The sequence below is a fragment of the Podarcis bocagei genome, assembly GCF_964188305.1.
Source record: "Podarcis bocagei genome assembly, chromosome: 1".
Taxonomy (NCBI): Eukaryota; Metazoa; Chordata; class Lepidosauria; order Squamata; family Lacertidae; genus Podarcis; species Podarcis bocagei.
Window position 1 is genome coordinate 139,413,229 of NC_138125.1, and position 25,588 is coordinate 139,438,816.

Here is a 25,588-nt window from a genome sequence, read left to right on the forward strand (position 1 = left end):
ATCATGTATGTTAATAAAGTTGTGGCCAAAATTATGCCAAAAACCTTAAACAAAAATTACGTGTGTGTTGTGAGTTATTTGAGGGGTGGCTTGGGGACCTCGACACGCAAATAATTTTCTATATAAGTATGTGTGTGAAAAAATGCAGATCCAACTAGCGTCTGCCCCATCCCTACTGGTCATAACCTATAAAAGCTCTAAACAGTTTGGGATCAAGTTACATTTCTCCTGTATGAAGCTGCCTAGGTTTTGAGATTTCCCAAGAATGCCCTCCTCTATGTCCTGCTGACATCTGATGTGCATTTGGCAGGAACTTGAGACAGGACGTTGGCTGCACCCAAGCTATGGAACTATATTCCAATGGTGGTTTTTAAATCACAGCTCAGTATGTTTTTAACCAGCTGTCATTGTTGATGTTTTATCTGCTCTTATTTAACTGTTACCTTGTTTTTCTACATTACTGTTTTCTCTGGATCAATGGACTTTAGTTGTGTTATTAATTTCAATGGGTCTCCTCTGAGCATGACTTAGTTGGATGCAACCCCTTTTTATGGCTACGTTAATAGGTTATTATTTTTGTTTGTGTTTACAGCATGGGTGGCGCTGTGGGATAAACCACAGAGCCTAGGGCTTGCCGATCAGAAGGTCGGCGGTTCGAATCCCAGCAACGGGGTGAGCTCCCGTTGCTCAGTCCCTGCTCCTGCCAACCTAGCAATTTGAAAGCATGTCAAGTGCAAGTAGATAAATAGGTACCGCTCCGGCGGGAAGGTAAACGGCGTTTCCGTGCGCTGCTCTGGCTCACCAGAAGCGGCTTAGTCATGCTGGCCACATGACCCAGAAGCTGTACGTCGGCTCCCTCGGCCAATAAAGCGAGATGAGCGCCGCAACCCCAGAGTCGTCCGCGACTGGACCTAATAGTCAGGGGTCCCTTTACCTTTACTGCAAGCCAGTTTGTGCACTGCACATGGAAAAGTGGGATATAGATTTAACAGACAATAAATAAATCATGCACCATCAAGCCAACTCTCAGGAGCCATTATAGATACAATCACATGTCATAATGCAAGCAGGACATGCAAAATGTCAATATGGAAACACTTAGCTTTGTGTACACTGCACATCTGTTTTGGGGGATGTCAGGTCACTTTTTGAGTGAAGGATAAATATATCCAGGAATAATGTGCATGCTTACTGCAAGGCTGTATCTGCTGCTACACTTCAGGAGCTAAGCTGAAAGTGGGAAGAGCTGCCATAATGGCAGATACTAAGAAAAAAGTGGGGCTTGTAATGAGAAGTGACCATCGCTGGAGTACTTTGTGCAAGAATGGTTGGTTTACTCGCACAACCTTCAGGATTTCATGGCACCCACGAAATGCATGATCCTATTTTCAACACAGAAAAATCAACCCAAAAGTAAGTGAGGTATGTGAAATGTAGTTAGCAATAGGAAAAATAGTTCAGCCATTCAATATTATTTCCAAATCAAAAATACAAAGACGATTTTTCATTAAGATAAAAACCAATTAATGCTTTCTGCCTGAGAGCTCCCCAAGTCTTTGGAAAGAAAGGTTTACTTGATATGTATTAAATTATGCTACTAGATCTCTATTTACAGTGCCGCTGGCTAACTTGCTCAGGGGTACACCATAGCTGTGTTCAAAATCAGCATGCCCCAGCTTTAGGATGCTACCTTAAGTACAAAAGCACTCTGGTATCACACAGCAGGGAAGGAAAAAAGAACATTCACATTAGTAGGGAAGTATGAACATTTTTGTTGAAAGCACAGCACATAGGGTTGCGAATCCAGATCCTGACATGACTTCTGCAGCTTTAAGAGTAGCATAGAAAAAATGTTAACATAAGTGTCAGAGCTGCTTGAAGATCCTAGCTCACAGAGGATCACGCTAGCCAGCGATCATTAAGTAAAAGTCTTTATTGAATTACAGTTTCCATTCTCACGCTGCTGCGCGCAAACTCTACGTCTAGTAGCTAGATCGGCGAAGCTCCGTCTGAGTCTCCGCCCCGTGTGCACCAACTTAATATCCTAGCCTTGCTCCACCTTTTCCGCCTGACTGTCCTCCTCTGGGTCCCTCTACCCCCCGGGGCTTCTTCCTTCCGGGATTCTTCTGACGCTGACCCGGACCCTCCTGCCTCCTTGCGCCGGGCTTTAGGACCTGGTTCCCTTTCGGGGCTGCTTACTGCGCCGCCTTCCTCTGCCTTTGAACTTGGCGCGCGCGCCCAACCTTCCACTTTCCTCTTAACCGTTTCTTCGCTCCCCGATGGAGGTGTGGCCACTCCTGACTCATGCCCTCCCTCCTGTGGTGAGCTGCCAGCGCTTCCCCCCTGGCTCCCTTCCTCTTCCCTGCTTCCTGGCGGTGACGCTGGTCCCGATTTCCAGCTGCTCCCCCCTGAGTCCCCTCTGGCTCTATCTTCCTGGGGTGCCCCCCTTGCCCTGGCCACTGGTGCTCCTTTCTGTGAATCCTCTGATTCACTAGAAAGACTAGGAGATCTCGGGTCGTCGTCATCACTCATCTTTTCTTCTGCCTCCTCCCCTTCGCTCTCTGTTTCCTCCCTTGCCCGTGCCTCTGCTCCTAAACCCCTGACATCCATCCCCCCCTCGAAGCCCCCCATTCCCCCCTCCCCTCCTTCCGGTGCTGGAGCTGGGGGCTGCTGTTGCAAAGGGACGAACGTCGGATATCGGTCGCTTCCCGTGGCGGGCCTCCATCTGAACTCTCCCGGGTCTTCCTCCCTGCTCTCGTCGACGACGGTCACCTCCGCTTCCATCTCTGTGCCGCCGTGCTCGAAACCAGGGTCGTCCCCGAAAATGTCCATGTCCGTCTCTCCCTCACTTCCTCCTGGCGGCGTTGCTCGTCCTGAGCATTCCAGCCACTTTCTGCGGAACTGCTCCTCTGGCCTATCGTCCCACCAATACGAGGGTTCTGAGGCGGATCCCGAGGGTGACCCCTCCGGGGAACGGACGTCTCGTGTCGGTTCCTCGTCCGAGTCGAACCCCCGGAACGTGCTGGCCGAAAGCGTGGGCGTGAAAAGCCAGTCGTCGAAAAAGTCTGCTGGCATAGGTCTATGTGGGAAGAGGGCATGAAACTCGTCTTTGAGCAGAGGTTCGTCTAAGGCGTAGCCCGGCACCCAGCTGTTCGCACTGGCCGGGGTGCCCTCCTTGGCGAGAAAGTATTCTACCCCCTCTTCCCCCCATCTGGAGTCCAAAATCTCCGTGACTTCGTTGATGCGCTCCTTCTGTGCCACTCCCGCGTGCCCTGTTCTGTCTCTGGCCGGACTCGGCGCCGTTCCGGGTTCCTGGAACCTGTGCGGTGCCTTGTAGGGAGTGAGCACCGATCTGTGGAATACCGGATGCATTCTGGAACCCTCCGGAAGTGCCAGTCTGAAAGCTACCGGGTTGACCTGCTCTTCGACTTGGTAGGGCCCCAGTTGTTTATGCCCTAGTTTCTTCTTGGCCAACGACCTGGCCGGCACTGCGTGGGCTGCTAACCAAACCCAGTCTCCCACGTGGAGCTCTTCTCCAACCCTTCTGTGCTTGTCTGCTTGTACCTTGTATGCGTGCTTGGCCAGCTCCAGGTGGCGCCTCAGCTGATCGTGGACTTCCTGCAGCTCCGACGCGAACGCATCTGCTGTCTGCGGCTCCCCCTCCCCCATTCTTTCCAGTCCCGGGAAGGTTCTGGGGTGCCTCCCGTTGTTGGCGAAGAACGGCGTGACCCCCGTGGACACGTGCTTCGTGTTGTTGTAGGCGAACTCGGCAAGCGGCAGGTAATCCACCCACGTCGCAGGCTGTTGATTTGCATAACATCTCAGGTACTGCTGCATGATGGCATTGACCCGCTCCGCTTGCCCGTTGGTCTGCGGGTGTCTCGCCGACGCCAGGTTGATCTTGACGTTCAGGAAGCCCATCAGCTTCTGCCAGAAATTCGAGATGAACTGCCGCCCCCGGTCGGACAGAATAGACCGTGGCAGACCGTGAACCTTGAACACGTGGTCTATGAACAGTTTGGCGGTTTGCTCCGCCGTGGCCACCTTAGCACACGGAATGAAATGCGCCATCTTGGAAAACAGGTCCACCACCACCAGCACTGCCGTCTTGCCCCTTGAGCTGGGCAGATCCGTGACAAAGTCCAGGGCCACCCTTTCCCAAGGTTCGACCGGAGTTTGCAGCGGTTCCAACAGTCCGGCCGGCGGTTTGTGCACTGGTTTGGCCCTCTGGCAGGTGTCACACCTCGCCACGTAGTCTGCGACCTCCCCTCTCATTCCAGGCCACCAGAAATCCCTGGCTACTAATTCCACCGTCTTCTCCTTGCCAAAGTGCCCGGCCGTGGGCGCGTCGTGCAGCTGCTGCAGCACCTTGGCTCGAAGTTCGTCTCCCGGCACGTAGATGGCCCCTTTACGGATGAGCAATCCATCTCTCAGCTGGAAACCGTCGGCCGCTGCCTTGCCCCTTTGCACCTCTGCCATCTTTGCTTGTGCGAAGGAGTCCCCCTGCAACGCTCGTCGCACCGCCTCTAGGTCCACGGTCGCCGCGGCGCACGCCCACACTGTCGGTGCGAAGATGTGCATGGCTGCCGCTGGCGTTGCGTCCTCCAGATACTGTGGCTTACGGGAGAGAGCGTCTGCCATGATGTTGGTGTCCCCCGGGACATACTCTATTCGGAAGTCGAAGTTCGCAAAGAACTCAGCCCAACGTATCTGCCTCTGGTTCAGGAACTGTGCCGTGCGCCAGTGCTCTAGATTCTTGTGGTCCGTGCAAACCTGCACCGTGTGCTTGGCGCCGATCAGAAAGTGCCTCCACGCCTTGAACGCTGCGTGAATGGCCAGCAACTCCCTGTCCCAGATGGTGTAGTTCTGCTCGGACTTGCTGAGCTTCCTGGAGTAAAACGCTCCCGGTCGCCACACCCCCTGCGGGTCTTTCTGCAGCAGGACCGCCCCCACGGCTCTGTCCGAAGCGTCTGTCTCCACCCTCATCGGCTTGCTGGGGTTGACATGAAGCAGCTGCTCTTCCGACGCGAAGAGACGCTTGAGTGCCTGAAAGGACTGCTCCGCCTGCTCTGTCCAAATGAACTTCTTTTTCTTGGAGCTAAGCGTGTCAGTGATGGCCGCCGTCTGCATCGCGAAGCCCTTGATAAACTTGCGATAGAAGTTCGCAAAGCCGACAAACCGTTGGACCTCCTTCCGGTTGCGCGGGCTCTTCCAATCCAACACCGCTCGAACCTTGGCGCTGTCCATGGCGAGCCCCTTGTCAGACAGCTTGTAGCCCAGAAAATCCACCTCCGGCACGTCAAATTGGCACTTCTCCAGCTTGGCGTAGAGCCTATGTTGCTTTAGCCTGCTCAGCACTTCCTTGACGTGTTTGTCATGCTCCTGCTGCGACTCCGAAAAGATCAGGATGTCATCTAAGAAACAGACGCACGTCTTGTAGAGAAGTCCCGCCAACACGTGATGCATAAATGCTTGAAAAACGTGGGAGCCATTTTGCAATCCAAAAGGCATAACTCTATATTCGTAGGTCCCCAGTGGCGTGAACATGGCTGTCTTCCACTCATCACCCTCCCGCATGCGAATGAGGTTGTACGCCCCCCGCAGGTCCAACTTGGTGAACACTCTGCCCTTCCGTACCTTTGCGAGGAGGTCGTCAATTCGGGGCATGGGGAAGTCCGATGGCCTAGTCACACTGTTCAAAATCCTGTAATCCACTACGAGTCTCTTTTGGGGCGTGTCCCGCTTCTTAACAAAGAATACGGGACTGCCCCCCACTGCCTTGGACTCCCGGATGAAGCCGCGCTGCAAATTATGATCAATGAACTCCTTGAGTTCTTGCAGTTCGTCCTCTGACATGGAATACAGTCTCCCTTTAGGCAGCGCCGCCCCCGGCAGCAGGTCAATTTTGCAGTCATATGGTCTGTGAGGGGGTAGCCTGTCTGCCTCCTTCTCGCAGAAAACTTCCAAAAAGTCAGCGTACTTGTGGGGAATCGCTTGCAGCGTGCCTAGCAGCAGCTGTGACTCCTCTTCCTCTCCTTCCTGCCTGGGCACGATGCAGTGTTCAGCACAAAAGGAAGAGCCGAAGGTCAGCTGCCTCTGGTACCAAGCCATCGTTGGGCTGTGCTTGTCCAGCCAACTCATGCCCAATACAACGGGCGTGTCAGATAGTTGAGTGACGTTGAAGCTGATGATTTCTCTGTGATTCCCAAGTCGCATCACCATTGGTGGCGTCTGCTTCACCACTTGCCCCCCGAGCAGCTCCCTGCCATCCACCGTGACAACCTGCAGGGGCAGTGTGGCCGGCAGCAACTGCACAGCGTGCCTGTCGACAAAGTCCTGCCCTATAAAGTCCGCATTGCTGCCTGAGTCAATGGTGATTGGCACGTCTATGGTGATTCCATTGGGCAGCTGGAGAGATGCTGTGAGCCTCACTACTGGTTTGGGCGGGAGGGGGTTCACGGGCTGTAAAATCTCTGGGGACTGCGTCACTAACACGTCTGGCTGGGCCCCAGTGCCTCTTCCTCCAGCCAGACTGCGTCGTTTCCCTGCTGTGGTCCTCCTTGCTGCGTTGCTGCAGTCACCATTGCTGAGGCTGCAGTGAGCTTGTGGGGCCTCTGGGGACACTCTTTTGCCTTATGCCCTGGTTCCTCACAGACGTAACACTTCCTGTTCCCTCTAGGAGGCTTCGCTTTCACTGCTGCCGGTGCTAGGGCTCTGGTTGCTGACTGAGCCCTTGCACCTCCAACCTCCATAGGTTCGGCTCCTCCTCCTGGCGGAGGCGTGGATTGCGCCCGCGCTGCTTCTCTGGGAAGGAAGGAGGGGGCCCCGGCTGGTTCGCGCCCTCCCCGCCCTTCGTCCTTGCTCCACGGACGTCCTTCCAGCCTCACCCCCACTGCCAGTGCCCTCTGAACGACCTCCTGGGTGGTTCGGGGTCTCTCCCCCCTCGCGATCTCATCTTTAATCGAGTTGTGCAGCCCCTCCCAAAAGAGGTCTCTTACAGGAGCCGAATCTCTGTCCCATTCCAGGGCACTGACCAAGGCGAAAAAGCGGGCATGATACTGCCTGACGCTGGCCCTCCCTTGTCTCAGCCCATGCACCTCCTTCCGTGCAAGATCCACGTCAATACTTGATAAAAAGCACCCATCCATCGCTTTAATAAAGGCATCCGCATTCTGGAGCGCCGGATCATTATCTCTCCATAAATTGCGTAGCCATGCTTTCGCATCCCCATGCAGATGGGACATGATGAACCCCACTCTCTCTTGTTCATCTCTAAAGTCTTTATGCAGCAGTTGCAGTGCGCACAGTACGTCGGCTCTAAAGTTGGGATACTGTTGCAGGTTCCCATCGAAGTGAGAGACTAGCCCGCCTGTCCGTCTCGCCAACCCAATTCCCTCCTGCCGGGGTGTCTGCTTTGTCAGCACGTCTAACCTGACCTGGAGATCCCTGCAGGCGGCAGCTGCCTCCTCCTCTCTCTTCCTGGATGCGAGAACCTCGGCGTTCAGTTGTGCCACTGCTTTTCTGAGGTCCTCTATCTGCTGCTCAGCCGTCATGTCGTCTGCCGTTCGTGAGCTCGCTAGTAGGCACCTGTTTCTCTCCCCTCCTCGAGGCTGTAGATGCCCACAATGGAGAGACAGAGCTTACTGTCAGAGCTGCTTGAAGATCCTAGCTCACAGAGGATCACGCTAGCCAGCGATCATTAAGTAAAAGTCTTTATTGAATTACAGTTTCCATTCTCACGCTGCTGCGCGCAAACTCTACGTCTAGTAGCTAGATCGGCGAAGCTCCGTCTGAGTCTCCGCCCCGTGTGCACCAACTTAATATCCTAGCCTTGCTCCACCTTTTCCGCCTGACTGTCCTCCTCTGGGTCCCTCTACCCCCCGGGGCTTCTTCCTTCCGGGATTCTTCTGACGCTGACCCGGACCCTCCTGCCTCCTTGCGCCGGGCTTTAGGACCTGGTTCCCTTTCGGGGCTGCTTACTGCGCCGCCTTCCTCTGCCTTTGAACTTGGCGCGCGCGCCCAACCTTCCACTTTCCTCTTAACCGTTTCTTCGCTCCCCGATGGAGGTGTGGCCACTCCTGACTCATGCCCTCCCTCCTGTGGTGAGCTGCCAGCGCTTCCCCCCTGGCTCCCTTCCTCTTCCCTGCTTCCTGGCGGTGACGCTGGTCCCGATTTCCAGCTGCTCCCCCCTGAGTCCCCTCTGGCTCTATCTTCCTGGGGTGCCCCCCTTGCCCTGGCCACTGGTGCTCCTTTCTGTGAATCCTCTGATTCACTAGAAAGACTAGGAGATCTCGGGTCGTCGTCATCACTCATCTTTTCTTCTGCCTCCTCCCCTTCGCTCTCTGTTTCCTCCCTTGCCCGTGCCTCTGCTCCTAAACCCCTGACAATAAGGAATAACACATTTGATAAAATTCTTTGGAAAAGTACAAAGGTTCTCTCAGAGTCGATCTGACAATCGTAATAGCAAAACAATAACTAACTTCCCACAAACACCAGCCAGGATTTTTGAAACTGCCTAGGTACTACCAAAAACAATATTTCAATAAACTCATTAAAAGCAGAAGCCAACCCACAGATAAATGTGGATGGGAAGGGACATTTAGCATTTTTGTTTGAGCAGGAGGAGGAAAAAGAAACATTTTAATCAAATCCATTACCTACTTATTGATTTCTCTTTGCCAGGCCGGTCCTGCAGAAAATTTATATAGCATATGACATTGAACTATTTGGCCAAAGATGCTAGATTAGTCTGAGTAAAAAAATTAACTTCTCTTACAATTTCTCAAATTTCACTATGGGTCATTGTTCAAGTGTGATGGAATGAACTGAGATACCACACGACTACATTTTAGGTGGACCTAAACTTTAGGTCCTAAACCACCCCACTTCTTTTCAATGAATACCTAGCCTACTTTGAAAGAAAACAATCCCACTTCAGCTTCTGTTCAGGAGTGATTTGTTACTTTGGCTGAGGACTTTGGGTTCATTTTTTAAAAAGATGTTAAGAACACAAAAAGGAGAGCAGATCAATACAGCTCAGGAACAACCAACATGTGCTCTCCAGACATTGTGGACCTCAGCTCCCATCATCCCTGACCATAGGCCATGCTGACAGAGGCTGATTTGAGTTGTACTCCACAATTCTGGAGTACCATGTTGGGTACCTCTGATCAAGCTGTAAGAGCAAAACTGGTTTTTTATTATTGTTCCTTTGGTCCTGAAATATATATTTTTTATTGTTTAAAAAGCTTTACAGGTTTTTCACGATTTAGCCATGCTTTTTGTTTGATGTTTGGAAATTGCTGCTTGTTTTTATACATTCAGTTCTATTCCAGAAAGAGCATAAGAGCCAACTGCAATAAAGTATTTGAGGAGGCAGGGCCGCCCCCCAAAGTTGATGGGTGTTGCCATTCAAATGGTGTCCGTGTGCTGTGTCTTGTGATCGATTATGTGGGGCGGGGCTTACCTGCCCACCCAATATCTTATTCAAGTTGGCACCCTTGAGAAAGAGTTTGTAAAACTTCCCTGTTGCTAAGTGTGCCATGAGAGTGGAAACAGACATATTTGAAACCATTTTTATTGCGGTTGTGTTAGCCCAGGCCAAACGGGTCTTTTGAATAGCCCCACCCAGTCAGTAACTTTTGCCTCGTTTCTCTGAAGCACCAAACAAGAGGGGATAGATATACTTGGGGTATACAGAAAAATCTTCAAAATAAAACAAAGTTATCCTTATTTAATATGCAGGTTGAACTGGTTAGCCAAAATGACTTATTTCTGGAGAGTCTTCATTTCCTAATCTTTGAGGTCAATATGGTTGCAAGCACTAGTCTTTCATAGCAGAATTTGTCACTTTGTGTGGAACCAAGAAGCAAGACTTAACTCAATGTCTTTCTTAACAACTTTCTCACAATATGCCTCAATGTGATAGCAATATTCAACTTGCCTTTCCCAGCCTGGGTGCGATCCAGATATAAATGGTTCAGATTATTACCTCCAACAACCTTCATCATCAGCCAATGGGCATTGTAGTCCATTCTCTGGACTGCAGTTTCTTTTAACTGATTTTAATGTATTTTTAACTTGTTGCAACCTGCCCTCATGCTGGAGTGCAGCAAAGAAATTAGAATCATGGAACTGTAGAGGTGTGGAGGACCATGAAGATCATCTAGACCAACCCTCTGCAACGCAGGAATCTTTTGCCAAACATGAGGTTCGAACCCGCAACCCTGAGATTAAGAGTCTCATGTTCTACCGACTGAGCTATCCCAACTTAATACAGCTGGAGGGCACCAGGCTAGGGAAGGCCACAATCATTTATTTTGTAAATGAGGCAGTGAATTCAGACTGATCTGAAGTTAGGTACTTGATGTTTGCACCCAGTGCTTTTTTTCTGGGAGGACGCAGGGGGATGCAGACCCCTAAACATTTTGTGAATCTAAGTTTGGCCTCATTTGAGGGGCAGTATTTCAATATGAGTAGGAAAATGAGAATACCCCTAAACATTTTTTAAGAAAAAAAAGCACTTACCGTAACACCCAAAATGTTACATGTTTATAGGAACTTAGTTTTCCATGAAGATACATCTTTAATACTTAGGAATTAAGCACACAGACAGTGTGGTACTTAGTGCAGCCTCCACGGTCAAGTGCATTATTAGACAGACCATGGTAATCTAATCTGCTGTACAACAGGACTTTGGAACTCACTGTTGTCTCCATATCTAACAAATTTACCAGAGACCCTGTGGAATAACTGCCATTAAGAACAGCAATGTCAAATCACATAAGCTAATGCTTTTTTCACAGCTTCAGAATGGATAAAAGTGCTCTACTTAACTAGGGCTTTAAAATGGTACTTAGGTTGTCTTTTTAGGAGGTTCTTGAGTCATGAATCTGACAGGGCAATTTTGACCACTAAACCTCCTAAGCTGCTAAAAATGCTTTCAAATGTAAATGATACACTAAGCTTAAAGTCTCTCTTTTGAAGTCAAGGAAAAGACAAAGTATTAGGATATTGCAGTATTCTTCCAAGCAAATAGAATAATCTCATAAAACATTAGAAATTATGCATATATTAAGGAGGGGCTGATCTCTTTAAATACAGGAAGCTATCTTTCATGAGCCTGAATTGTCTTCTTCAGGAGAAGGGAGCCATTTTTGCCTGAAAACCACATTGCCGCCGTAATACCATGCGCACCCTTAATACTAATCCCAAATACCAAAGCTATTTCCCATAGAAACAGAGGTATATATTTCATTGTTAGTAGCTCTACTCCTGAGTTTTACTTTTGCTCCACAGAATCTCTCCCCTCCCAACAGCTGCTTTCAACTGAAAAGCTTTTGGATAGGAGGGGACACAGAGTAACAGATGAAATCCAGCTGAGGACCCTATCTGGCCAGTAGATCCAACCCTGGTTTATAGTGACTGTCAGTTCTCCCAGGATTGAGTCAGCTGCTTTTTGATGCAAGTAGATGCAGGAAACTGAATTCTGGGACCTTTTGCATGCAAAATCTATACTCTGCCACCGACGGGACTGCAGTTCTTGTTCTTGTAATGCAGGAAGCTTTCCCAACGGGCAAGTGACAGCTAGCAAGACAGCAAATGTATTTATAACTGGGTGAGCCCTACTCTCTCCTCCTTTTTCAAGGATCCCATTCCATCCTACTTGGTTTTCAGCTTTTCCTCTGTCAATAGACAGGGTAGGATTCTACTAAGGACTTCCAGTAGTGTAGCTGTGCTTCTTCCCTACCATACAATCCCCCTGAAATTTGCTTAGGAGGTCTATATATTTACCCAGAACGGTATGCGGCGGAAAGAGGGTGGATAGTTCCATCTGGCAAGGTGAAATGTTTGTGCTGATGGGAAGACTGCCATAGGATTTAATAAGTGGTGCTGTGGTCTAAACCACTGAGCCTAGGACTTGCCGATCAGAAGGTCGGCGGTTCGAATTCCCGCAACGGGGTGAGCACCCGTTGCTCGGTCCCTGCTCCTGCCAACCTAGCAGTTTGAAAGCACGCCCAAAATTGCAAGTAGATAATTAGGTGCCACTCCGGCAGAAAGGTTTCCATGCGCTGTTCTGGTTTCGCCAGAAGCGGCTCAGTCATGCTGGCCTCATGGCCCAGAGAAACAGTCTGTGGACAAACGCTGGCTCCCTCGGCCAGTAAAGCGAGATGAGCACAGCAACCCCAGAGTCGTCCGCAACTGGACCTAATGGTCAGGGGTCCCTTTACCTTTACTTAAGCAAGCTCAGCACTCATTAGGATGTTTTGGGGTCCTCCACCACTTTAATCTTGGGGATTATCTTCATGCCATGGGCAACTAGATTGGCTGCCAAGAACTGTGCTGCCTTACACTTCATATAAACAAAAAAAAGCTTATATATTTTTGACATCAGCTTAACTTTTTGAGTTCTCAAAAGATTTTTTTCCTCACCTGACATTGATTTATGAGGGCATTATCATTGTCAAGAAGATTGATTTAGTGTGCTTTTGGGATACCTGTTAAAAATATAACCAAACTTACTGTTTGAATAGATAGATTTTACAGCTCTACAGCTTGTGATTGGAAGGAAGGAAGGAAATGCTGTATTTTAATTTTCAACACCACACATCTTCCTATACATAAGTAGGAACAGGAAACAGAACATGGATTTTCAAAAATTTCAGGAGTGTACAGCTATTATCAGATTAGTGTACTAATGTTGAAGCCAAAACCTTGACAGAGCAGGGCCTAGAATGTTTGTCTGGCACATATGACCCTTTAGAACAAATATACCACTGATATCTTAGACCTTTCTGTCATCTAAAACAACTCTCCTAAGATAGATTTTATACTGAGTCCTATACTGAGTCACTCACGGGTTCATTTAGCTCAGAATTGCCCAGCGGTGTACCTCAGAGTCTTTTTCCATATTGTTATATGCACTCCACCCTCCAAGTGCTGAGAGATTTCAGGGGTGTCTGCATATATTTTGGGCTTTGTTTCCTTGGTAACTGAGATGGCAGTATCTTTGTAGAATATGGTTTTATTTACACATGTATACAGCCCTAAGCCTAAAATGGAAGGGAACACAGCATTACCATTCCAACAAATCTTGCAAGAAATCTTAAGATTTCTACGGAGCCCCCCAAAGTCATAGCTTTGGACCCAGCTCAGGGAGCAAATCAGGTCTCTGGGATTACAGCCATATCATAAATTTAAAACACATGGCTTCCCCTAAAGAATACCGAGCTCCATAGTTTACCCCTCACACAGCTTCAATTCCCAGAAGCTTTAACAACCATAGTTCCCAAGATTTAGGGGAGAAAATGGTGTGCATTAAATGCATGTTATGGCTGTAATGAGGATCTTCTGAGCTCCAGTGGAGACTTGCCCCTGGTCAATTGTTCTCTTTTACATTTACCAATGACTACGGAAGAAAGAATCTGTCAGTTATGGTTGTCTGCTTTTATTCATTTTTCCAATCTTAAATTTAATCCTGCACACTTTTCAACAATTTGCAGAACTGTTTTTAAATCTGTCAGCATTTTAGTGTGAATTTATTTTAATAAGCACATTTTTTTAATGCAGCTTTGACTAAAGTACACATTTTTACAAGCAATTAGCCTATATATAGTGGATTTTTTATGTTCTTTGTGGGTAACGTTTTTAAACACATTTCTCCCCTACTATTCTTCATTTTTGTAAACATTGATTAGTTGCAGAACTGTAGTGCAACATTCTGACAAATGTCAATTTCAAAAGATGGCTATTTTGGTTTGTGTATTAATTTGAGAAGTGCAAATTAGGTAGTTTTTCAGTAAAATGCAAACAAAATAGAATTTCTCCCCCCATCCTTACTAGCATGAGCAATGGGGAGGCCGTGTGGGTGGGACTCCATTGCTCTCCCAGTTGCTGCCAGTTCCTGAGAGAAGGAGGAGAGGGGCAAGGCACAGGGAAGATGGAGTGATGTAGCATGTGGTGGATGGAGAACAGGCTTGGCTCTGCTGCCATGCGCTGCATAGCACCAAGCTCCCTGTACCTCACCCTTCTCCCTCTTGGTAAGTGGTTGTGACCTGCAGTGTTGGTAGGCCAGGAGAACAATGGATACCCCGCCCCGGCCACCAATTACATCACCCACATCTGCAAGTATCTTCATTATCTTCAGCTAGTAGCTGGCCCCTAGTTAGCTTGGTGATTCCCATCCCTGACATCACTAAACAGAAAAATGGAATGGAACATAATTTTGAGATAGCCACATAGGAAGGGTCAGTTTCCAATCTTAAATTGTTTAAATCAAAATAAAAGCTTCAAAGCTTCTCTTCTTGGAAAGCACTACACATATGGAGAACACAATGCTGAGGTCTCCCTTTGAAGTCTGACCATTTGTTACCTGAAATTCAGCAAGAAAGGAAAAGGTATCCCTCCACCTCCCAGTTTTTTTCCAGCTACTATACTCTGCAAATTATTAACTCTGTTTGAAGTTTTCTTTTCCTTTATAAAGCTCAAGGCAAAATTCCATTCTCAGAGCTGCACAATGGATCACATATAGACATCCAGTCTACTTAACTGCAGGGAACTTGTTCAGCATTTCTTTACAAATATCGTAGGGCCCACAGATCTTGTGGGGAGACTGAGGTGGTTTTTAACACTGGCTTAGTATTCAGCTGATCCCAGAGCCCAAATCAGAATGGAGGTTAGCTCTTTTGAAGGTTCAGCCATCATGTGGCAGGTGAATATTTTCATTCGCTGTCCATAATCCATAATTTCAAACCACTGCCAGAATAATGGCTATGACTTAAAATTCCTACATGATTCCCTTGTAATTGTAATAATGTGATATAAAAATAAGGATTGGGAACATGAGGGTCTTGGAGATTTAAACTAAGGTCTACTTTTTTCTTAAGACATTTACTTTGTAAGTGGTTGCTCAGCCTGCTCCCATTTTTCACACCAAGGACATTCACTCGTTTTTGTTTTTGGCTAATGATGTTCTAAGAACAATGTACATATTTCAATGTCAGGCCAAAATTAACTGGCCCAGTTAATGTACACAGGCCTATGCAAAACATCATATAGTATACAGGCCTATATAATATACACAGGTGTGTATATAAGAGAGCAGAGGAACACACCAAGTCTGAAAGCAGAGAGAGAAGGCACTAACTTCTCCACCCACCTCCTGCCTCTAAACGTTCAGTGGTTTGTCTGAATAGGGCTATTTCTCAGTTTATTTCTCTCCTTTTGTGAAGCCAGTATGGTGACAAACAGAAGTATGATTTCATATTTTAGTTCTAGGTTTGGGGTTAGGGTGGGGGAAGAGCAAAGAGCTTGTAATCATAGCAATGTTCACAACCTTGCACTTATTCAAGACTACTTTGCAAAACAAAAATCATATGCATTCAAAGGGCATTTGTTGTGGTCACTTTTTAAAGCGGCATAATAACCAGATACGCACCTGATAAATGACGACATTTGATTTTAAAAGGGAGGAGCGATATCAGAAAACCTGCCCTTGATTTGTAAATGCCATGCCTGGTTTTACACCTCCAGAGAACTCTGAAGTGGCTACAACAATAATAATAATAATAATAATAATAATAATAATAATAATAATAATAATAATAATAATAATAATAATAATAATAATAATTTATTTATACCCCGCCCATCTGGCTGGGTTTCCCCAGCCACTCTGGGTGGCTTCCAACAGAATATTAAAATACTGTGATACATCAAACATTAAAAGCTTCCCTAAACAGGGCTGCCTTCAGGTGTCTTCTAAAAGTCTGGTAGTTGTTGTTCTCTTTGACATCTGGTGGGAGGGCATTCCACAGGGAGGGCGCCACGACCAAGAAGGCCCTAGTTATCTTAATGACATTTCATTGCTCCTGGCTTGGCCCTTCCACCCAGGCAAGTATTTCAGGACCAGAGAAGACCAGAGACTTGCAAGTCCCAGAAGAAAGAAGAAAGCAGGCAGACCTCTGTGCCTCCTTGATTGGCAGGATCACCTACCAATACCATCAGACCCTTAGTGCTGTTTTACAACCCTGGGAAGACTAAGACCTCCAAGGCAGCCATTCTAATTAGCTAGTGATTCTAATTACTTGATAACTAACATTTCTAATTCTGTCTGAGAACAGCACTTTGCTGCTATTTCTAACAAAACTTTTCAGTATCTTGATCCAAAGACATTCATAATGATTCAGCTAGTTTTCATGACCCTAGACATGAGGAATGAACTGGATGAGCTGATTGTGAGTGAAAATAAAGTATTCCCAGTGAGATTTTTTTATTTTTTAAAAAAATGATTATTAAGTCTCAGTTATTAGGAAGCATTTTTATTTAATGAATTCAATGGTTGTTATTTGTAATGACTGAAAATTAAGCAGTGTAGTCCATATATTCCACAAGGGGGATATAAACTGTTCTTCAAAGCATAGGCAAATTAGCTTAATAGGTATTCTGCCTAAATTCTACAGACCTAACACAGCTTAATTTGTATTGGGGCTAAATTCTACTACTTAAATTAGAAATCTGGGCAGCTTTTGCTGTCTCTGTCAAATAACAGACTGATTTGAGAACTGGCTATTTCACCATGAGCACTGTTTTATCACTCACATTTACACAAGTATGTGACAGTGTGTAAGACCACTTGCTTGCCTCCTTTGTAGATTTAAAGGCTGTTATTGAGACTATTGATACAGCAAAGTTATTTTTCCCGTGAAACCTACTTAAATCTGTAATTTATTTATGAATCTATTTATAACCATGTGCATCCTGCAGTGGCAAAGTAAGCTAAGCACCTTATGTCTAGCTTGAGATGGTGACCTTAAGATTCCCCTGTAATATTGTTCTAGATAGAGGGGAGGATCACACAGCAATATTGTAAGCTTGTAGCCTGCAGTGCACGGCAATTTTCACAATTTTCAAGCAAGAAGCTGTGACTAAAGATTGTTAAGTGATAATGTGTCTCAAAAACCACAAAAACCAGCACACTTTTATTTGGAAGCATTGGGTAGATACAGAAGGGGAAATTGCAGGGTATAGTTAAGATTTGGTAAGTATTTTTCAGTGCATAGTAATTTTAGCAATTTAAGGTCAGCAGATGTATTTGAAGGTAAGGACGCCTATTAGGTGACAGTGTGGCACTTTAACCATTAAAGCAAATATGTTTGTCTTCACTAAGCCCAGTCTTATGCACCTTTTTATTTTATTTTTTAATTAATTTTTTATTAAATTTTATTAAATGAATAGAAGAAATAGAAACAATATATAACCATACATAAAAATATTTTGTTTACACAATTTTCCAGAATGCAGACTAGAAAAGAAGAAAGACAAAAGATAAAAGAAAGAAAGAAAAAGAATGAAGAGAAAAAATACTTTTCATAATCAATAATTCCAAATTCATACTTCAAACATTACAATATTTAAATCCTAGTTAAAATATTATAAAAGACTTCCACCGCATTCACCACACGTCTCTTGGTTATCTGATTCACCTTTACATCTGTTCTTCAGTCACCTCCTTTCCTTAAATTCTTTCATAATCCATCTAATCTTTGTATTCTTCACAAGGTTAGTCTAAGCACAACCAAACTTTCGTGTTTGATCCCTGTTTGTGTAAATATTCATTTAAGCTTTCCCATTGTTCCTGTATCATAGTTTTAGATTTGTGCCTTATTACAGTGGTGCCCCGCAAGACGAATGCCTCGCAAGACGGAAAACCCGCTAGACGAAAGGGTTTTCAGGTTTTTGAGCTGCTTCGCAAGACGATTTTCCCTATGGGCTTGCTTTGCAAGACGAAAACGTCTTGCAAGTGTTCCGATTTTTTTTTGCTCCCTCCCCTTTTTCTAAGCCGCTAAGCCGCTAATAGCCTTTTAGCCGCTAATCCGCTAAGCCTTTAATAGCCGCTAAACCACTAATAGCGCTAATCCGCTAAGCCGCTAATAGGGTTGCTTCGCAAGACGAAAAAACCGCTAGACGAAGAGACTCGTGGAACGGATTAATTTCGTCTTGCGAGGCACCACTGTATATCCGTCCATTTTGCTAACTCCAGATACTCACATAGTTTACTTAACCATTCCCTTTTTGTTGGGATGTTATTTCCTTTCCAGTAACTGGCCACCAACGTTCTGCTGTTGTTGCGTATAGGAATATGTTAATTGTATCTTTGGGGATATCCTTACTCAAAATTCCTAATAAGTATGCTTCTGCCCTTTTGTTATATGAAACCTTTATTAATTCTTTGTTTTCTTCATGGATCATTTCCCATAATTTTTTGATCTCTGAACATGTCCACCACATATGATATAGGGTACCCTTCATCTTATTGCATCTCCAAGATTTATTACTAATCAATCTATTTATTTTTGCTAGTCTGTCTGGTGCCATATACCATCTGTGCTACATCTTCATATAATTCTCTCTTATTGAATTGCAGACCATAAAATTTATGTTTTCCCCCCAAAACTTTTTCCAATCTTCCAAATCAATTGTATATCCTAGATCCCATTCCCACTTTAGCATATTCTCTCCTTTTACTTCTTGGTCTAGGGGAGGGGCTTTATCTAATACTCTATACAGTTTTGAAAGTGTTTTTTGATTATTTTGTAATACCTCTCTTTCTAATTTTGATGTTTTATTCCCAAATCCCCTAATTTTTATAACTTTCTCATATGTAGCCTTAAGTTGGAAATATTCTAGTAAATTTATTCCCATTGTTTTGAGTTCTTCATATCCTTTTAATTTAATATTTTCATTCATACCTTCTACTAAATCTCTATAGGTTGGCCAGGTGGTTTTTATATTATTTTTTAATGTCGAGGTTGCTTCTAATGGGGAAATCCACCATGGTGTTCTTTCTATAATTCTCTCTTTTGTTCTCTCCCATACCTCATATAGGGCCTTCCTCACTAGGTGGTTTGTAAATCCTTTATGCAATTGTATTTTCCCATAGAATAAGTATCTGTGCCAGCCATATATTTTATCTCATCCTTCTAGTTTCAAAACTTCAATATCTTTTAGTAACATCCACTCTTTCATCCAACTCCAGAATGCTGCTTCGAAATATCTTCTTAAGTCTGGAACTGCAAATTCCACAGTTTCCTTTGAACCCATCATTATTTCTTATTTTATTCTGGCTTTCTTCCCTTGCCATATAAAATTGGCAAGATCTCTTTGCCAGCTTTTTGTCCCAATTATTATTGGGATTGTTTGAAATAAAAATAAGATTTTCGGTAATATTGCCATTTTAATCATTGATACTCTCCCCCATAGTGGAAGTTTTCGTTTGTTCCATTTTTCTATACTTCCTTTAATTTCCTTCCATTTTTTAATATAATTGTTGTTAAACAAATTTGTATTTTTATTTGTGATCCATACCCCTAAGTAATTGACCTTGTTTAAATCTTGAGACTTCACCAAATTCTTTCATTTTTATTAGTGCTTTCTGAATGCTTTCTACTGAAGTTTCGGTTGTTATGATTACATCATCTGCAAAAGCTTTAACTTTGTAACATTGTGTTTCCAAATTTATACCCCTTATTTCTTTATCTTTCCTTAATGCTATTAGTAATGTTTCCAATATTGTAATGAATAGAAGTGGTGATAGGGGGCATCCTTGTCTTATCCCTCTTTCAATATCAAATTCCTCCGTAATTTCATATTTATAATTTAGCATTTTGTTTTTTATAAATTGCCTGAATTCCATTCATAATTCTCTTTCCTATTCTCAAACTTTCACAAGTTTTAATTAAAAAGTTCCACGAAACACTATCAAATGCCTTTCCGGCGTCTACCAGCAGCATTGCTATTTTCTAACTTGGTCTCATTTCCACGTATTCTAGTAAATCTATGATTACTCTGGTATTATCTTTAATTTGCCTCTCTGGTAGAAACCCGGCTTGGTCTTTCTTTATTATTCTTTTTAACAAAATTTTCATTCTGTTTGCTAAAACACCTGTGAAATTTTTATAATCTATATTTAATAGGGAGGTTGGTCTATAATTTTTAATTAATTTTGAATCTGCACCTTGTTTTGGGAGTAGGGTTATTAACGCTTCTTGCCAAGAATCTGGTATTTCTCCTTTCTCTAGTATTTCATTCATAATTAATTTTAATTTTGGTGCAATTATTTCTTCTAGTTTTTTATAGTATGTCACTGAGACTCCGTCTGGTCCTGGTGATTTCCCTTCTTTCATATTTTTTATCACTTCTTTATTTTTTCCAATTCAATATTTGAATTTAAGATGGCATATTCCGTTTCATTAATTTCTGGTAAGCTGTTCTCTAGCAGATATTTTTGAATTTTCTTTTCCTCCTTCTGTTCCGCTTTATAATTTTTTTAATAATATTTTATAAATCTGTCTTTAATCTGTTCCGGTTCAATAATTTCTTTTTCTTCATCTATAATTCTATTTATTACTTGTGATGGCCTGGGATTCCGAGTCTGAGAGTGAACCGGAGGAATCCCAGCCGGCACAGGAGTCCCTGCCTCCAGGGCCGGCTGAACTGGGGCAAGGCCTAGATGCTGAGGAGCCTGCACCTGTGCCAGATCCTCAGGGGCAGGCACCAGGTGAGACCATTCTGGCCCCAGAGGTGCTGGAGGACTCAGTGGCTACAGGTGAGCCTCCCCCGGGGCCCAGTGACCCTTCGGCCTCTCCTGAACTGCAGAGGCTTAGGGCAGAGAGCCGAAGGGAACTGGTCTCTCCCAGGAGGAGTGCTCGCCTTAAGGCCAGGAGAGGCGGGGCTCCTGGGGGCCGGGACCGCCCCCGGCCTTAGAAGAAGATAAAGGCCAGGCAGCCCGGGCCCAGGTTGCGGGAGCAACGTCGTTGTGGAGTACCTGCTTTTCCCCAGACCTGGATCTGCACTCCCAGTGTGCCTGTTCCACGCCCGGCTTCCTGCTTCTACTCTCCGGTGTTCCTGTTCCTCGCCCGGCTGCCCGCTGCTGACCCACCTGTGTTCCTGTTCCCCGCCTGGCTTCCTGCTGCTGCCCTACCAGCGTTCCTGTTTCCCCGCCCGGCTCCCTGTTTCGGACCTCGCGTCTCATCTAGTGATCGTCTACCCTGCTAGTGACTCTGGACTGAACTTCGGCTACGGTATTCGTACCTTTCCCCCCCTCCCCCCCCGGGACCAGCACAATTACTCTTTCTATTTGCCTTTCTTTGATAAGCCATGCCAACATTCTGCCGGGTTTATTTGCCTGTTCAAAGTATCTTTGTTTTGTCCAGATATTTTTTTTTCAACTTCTCTATTGATTAAATTGGATAAATGAGATTGTAGATTCTTGATGTGGTGGAGTGTGTCTTCATTTTTTGGATTTTTTACTAGTTCTTTTTCTTTCTCTCTTATTTGTTTATTTATCTCCATAATATTATTTTCTTTATTTCTCTTTATTGCCCCATTTGTTGTATTGCATATCCTCTCATGAAAAATTTACTTGCCTCCCACATTATTTTCTTGTCTGTACCTTGATTTTCATTTATTTCAAAAAATTCTTTCAATATTTCTTTTGCTTTTAATACACTTTGTTCGTCTCTCCATACCTCATCATTCATTCTTCACCTCCCCTTAGTATGACTTTTAAATTTCATGTGAGCTGATACTGGGTTATGATCTGATATAGATCTGTTCAATATTTCCGCTTTATCTAAATTCAACATCAATTTCTTTGATAACCAAATGGCATTGATTCGTCCCCCAGATTTTTTTGCTTCTGAATAGTAAATTATATCCTTAACACTTGGGTTTTTTGTTCTCCAGGCATCATATAAATTAAAATTTTCAGTTAAATGAAAGAAGGAGAGTGGTAGTCTACCTGAATTAATGTTCTGTCTCTGTGTTCTATCCATTTCTATAGATGTCACCCCGTTTAAATCCCCCATGATTACTATATTTTTGCCCACATAGTCCCATAGTCTCTCTTTTAAATTCCTAAAAAATTCATCCATTCTATTGTTCAGGGTGTATATTCCCACCACTATAATTTTTCTTTCTTTTGTTTGTATTTCTACACCTAAAGTTCTGCCTTCCTCATCCTGAAATAAGAATTGAGGCTAAGCCAATACCACTCATCACCTGTAACCAATAAAGTTGTGGCCCTATTTAGCCCATTAACCTTAATAATTGTGTCATGTGTCTTTATTTCGGGGGGGGGGGCTCGCCATGCAAACAAGGAAGAAAAGACAATCTGTATCATAAAATATGGTTTCAAAATTAAAAATAATGCTCCTAACAACATGTTAGGGTCAACTTCCCTTAATTTGCTATGGATCTCTGAAAAAAAGCCATCCTGACTGTAGCAGCCTAACCATTATTTCCCTTCAGTCCTTCCTAGAAAAGCCCACCTGGTTGCTGCTCAGTCACTTACAAGGATACACTTACAAACCAAACATAAAGTTAGAATTTAAATCCTAGTAAATGCTGCATTCTTAGTAAAACCCTAAATTGGAAGAAATTCATATATTGAATGACTTCAACGACGTACAAAAATAACAGCAGCTTTTTTTCTATTCTTTCAATACCATGCGGTGAAAATAAATTCAGACTGGCTTATTTTAATTTTAATAACTGAGTGAAAAAGAGGAAAGCCTTTTGAAAAGTGTGTTGGTCAAAGACTAATGAGAAATCCTTGGAGGCCGAGTCACTGGATGCCATGGTAACAATACAGGATCAAAATCTTATTAGTATGCCCAGCAGCGCTACAAGGGGTAGTGTTCTCTTCCAATTGCCCCCACCCCTTTATTCCATAAATTACTTTGATGTTCTTAAGACTGGTCCAGTAGGAACTACATTACATAATCAACTAGAATATTTTGACAGACATGCATCTATGCACCACCCTCCCAGAAGCAAAACAACCAAACATACTAGTGTCATGTATTAAAATGCTTAGTTCTCACTGAAGTATAAACCTCTGTCAAGAGCACGGCTGGTGGGAATCACATGATGGATAGCTCCTCCATATTAAAACACTCTGCCCATAGAAAACTGGCGTGTCATGTAAAAGAGTTCTAGTTTAGCCTTCTACCTGAGATGCTAGTTTTTTATGTGAAGGGTTCCTCACCCTGCAATAAAGTGGAAGAATGTTCAGTCATAACAGACATGAAAGGTAAAGGACCCCTGACCGTTAGGTCCAGTCGCAAACGACTCTACGGTTGCAGCGCTCATCTTGCTTTACAGGCCGAGGGAGCCGGCGTTTGTCCGCAGTTTTTCCGGGTCATGTGGCCAGCATGGCTAAGCCGCTTCTGGCGAAACCAGAGCAGTGCCCGAAAACGCCGTTTACCTTCCCGCCGGAGCGGTACCTATTTATCTACTTGCACTTTGACATGCTTTTGAACTGCTAGGTTGGCAGGAGCAGGGACCAAGCAACAGGAGCTCACCCTGTCACGGGGATTCGAACTGCTGACCTTCCGATCAGCAAGCCCTAGGCCAGTGGTTTAGACCACAGCGCCACCCACATCCCTACCTGCCACCTTAAAGGGAGCCCACAAACATTTATACGTCAACAGTAAATGGGACAAAGATTTTGCTAGTTATTCATATGTGTAATTTAACACACACACACCTATATCTTAGGATTCATTGCTTCAGTGTTTACAAGTCCCTCAGTCTCATAGAGTCATAGAATTACAGAATAGGAACGGACCCACAAGGGTCATTTAGTCTAATCCCCTGAAACACAAGAATCTTTTGCCCAACATGGGGCTCAAATCCATGTCCCTGAGATTAAGAGTCTCGTGTTCTACCAACAGAGATAGCTCTCAAGCTTGTCAACAGTAACCCAACCCTTTCTGCCATGTGTGAAGTCACTCAACTCCTATCTACCCTTCCTTTCCTGGCCTCTTTTCCCATTTCCCTTTGGGCTCTGCCTCTTCCAACTATTCTACTAATTTATTGTTATTATTCAGTCATTTATAAAATTTGCAAAATTCAATAATACAAAATGGAACTTAAGCCTGTTACTCAATATCCAAGCTCTCCCTGCCTCTCTGACACCCTTCCTACCTACAGTGAACCATGGCTCATGCTCCAAGGTCCTGTGATAGACTCCCCACTCCCTCCATCAAATTGACCATACCCTTCCTTCATAGAAGCTGCAATGTTCACAGCATCAAACAAATGGAAGTGGGGTGTATTGGGACAGGAGATCTTACCTCACATGGCAAGCTGTAACTCCTGATCTTCTGAAGTGATAGTGTTTGTGGGATGGGGGGAGAATTCAAAACAATCCCTCACCTCTAAGCCTACCTTAATTCAAGTAGCCCATAGTTAACAGTTAAATTTTAGCTACAAGCCCCAGGAAGGACAGCCCACTGCTGCTGCCACACTAAAAAGCTGCTTCCTCTTAGTCTGTACAGAAGTGGCAGTGACCTGCTATTTTGTCCAGATGCCATTTTGTTCTTAACATTTTTTTTTAAATCTCCAAAAATATTCCCAAACATTTAATGTCATACAGAATTTTCTGAAGAAAAAGTACTTCTAGACTTCCCACCTCATCTTTCCTGGTGTTTGTTTTTTTACTTCTTTTTATTAGCTGTTTTGCAATATATATGTTTATATTATCTGAACTTCACTATCATTAAATCCACTGCTTATATTTAAAATCCTGCCCACAACTTCATGTATGGGTGATACTTTGACAGATAATCCATCAATGGTGTTCCTGATGCCTTTTCAATGGAACATTTGATCCTGCTTATACTGGGTAAGATCATTGGTCTAGTACTGTCTACTCTCCAGGGGTCTTTGGAAGAGATTTTTCCCATCACTAAAAATGCTGGGGATTTAAGTTGGGAGCTTCTACATGCGAAGCACATGAACTGTGTCTGAAGTATGAAGCTGGGAAGGACTCATCACCACCACATCCCAGATGCAGTGGAAGTCTAGCAACACTAAGCATTGGTTCCTCCTATCCACTACCAAGATGTGGAACTGGAGAGAAGACAGACTGTCTGTTGCACACAAGGAATCTCCTGGGTAAAGTGACAGTCTGCAGCAGAAGCAGATGCTGTGCCATTTGGCCTGATGTTTCAGTGAACAAGCAAGTAAAAGGAGTGTATGTCAAGGTGTCGCCAGTGCAACCAAGGATTTCCCAGAACAGGGCAAACAATAGGAAGTCGCAGTGGCAACCTTTGAAGAAGCAGGGGGAAAGTAAGAGGCAAGCGGAAGCAAGGGAGGGCTGAGCAGGAGGGAAAGGGTAGCAAAGGAGTGGAGAGAGGGTATCAGATGAAAGGAGAGATCCTCCATCCCCACCACTGTGTGGGGTGTGTGTGTGTGTGAGGGAGAGAGAGAGAGAGAGAGAGAGAGAGAGAGAGAGAGTTGACTAAGCAACTAATAATGTCCAATTCAGATGACTTTTAGATCTGCTTGTCCTTAAGATTTTGAATGAGCTCCCTTCTCTGACTATGGAGTCTTATGCTAATAAACCACTCACATGCCCAGTTAATTGTGCAAATAAGCAGTCAAAAGGGTTTATGGATTTATACGATCTGAAGAGAAACCAGAGTATTACAGTCAAAAGGGTTTATGAAATTGCCCTTAGTTATACTGAGAGAGAGGGAGAGAGAGATGAATGAAGACTGTCTTTTCCTGAGTAAAACTGCAT

The 25,588-nt window shown here is 44.6% G+C and overlaps 1 protein-coding gene across 2 annotated transcripts in view; it reads right to left on the reverse strand.

Moving 5' to 3' along the window:
• The window catches only part of SPAG16 (sperm associated antigen 16), a 466,237-nt gene that overhangs the window by 226,348 nt on the left and 214,301 nt on the right, over positions 1 to 25,588 (reverse strand). The gene's annotated exons all lie outside the window — the stretch shown is intronic.